The sequence below is a fragment of the Hipposideros armiger genome, unplaced genomic scaffold, assembly GCF_001890085.2.
Source record: "Hipposideros armiger isolate ML-2016 unplaced genomic scaffold, ASM189008v1 scaffold_253, whole genome shotgun sequence".
In the NCBI taxonomy this organism is placed as follows: Eukaryota; Metazoa; Chordata; class Mammalia; order Chiroptera; family Hipposideridae; genus Hipposideros; species Hipposideros armiger.
In genome coordinates, this window is record NW_017731603.1 from 223,600 (window position 1) to 224,402 (window position 803).

Genomic DNA, 803 nt, shown 5'->3' on the forward strand with positions numbered 1-803 from the left:
ACTTTCTAACTGCTGGACTAGGGCCCCCACCACCCAGGATGACTTGTGTTTCTGAGAGGTCACCCAGAGACCTGGGGCCGGGGACAGCCAGTTCCCTGTGAGCACAGAGCATCCCATTGGCTGCTGTGGAACAACTTCAGTAATTTGCAGGCAGCCTACCAGCCCTTCACCAGCCTGTGGGGTCCAACAAATGAAACATTCTTTAACAAAATAGGAAAAGAAGTCGATTTATGGCACATGTAAATGAAAATGAAAAATATGTCCTTATCTAAAAATCCCCATTTTCCCACCCCTGGCCCCGGGCAGAAGGTTCTAATGATCCAATAGTCCAATCATGGTTTTCCTTCTGGGTGGGCGTGGCTTCCAGTGGACAGTGGCTCCACTTTGCTACCCACCCCCAACCCGAGGGGAGAACCAGAGGAATGGGGTTGGGTCTCCAAGCGCCATCTTAGGCAGATGGATGTCAGTTCAACTCTGTGACCCATTCATAACCAGGGCTAGCCCTCCCCCATCCCCTGACAGCTTCCCTCCATTAGACGAGAACCTGACTCTCACTGCTGTTCTCTCCAAGCCAGGGTTTAAACACTGTGTGATCCTTTCCCAATCCTGCCCCCAAATGAGGCACCACTGCACAGTGGCTAGATCGCAGGCTCTTGAGTCAGAGACATGGGTTCAAGTTTCAGCCCTACCACTTACTGTATAACCTTGAGCAAGTGGCATAATCTGAGTGTCAAATGGGCTTTTTGAGAGGAATCAATGAGATAATGCATGCATTGCACTCAGCACAGAATCGGGTGCATAAG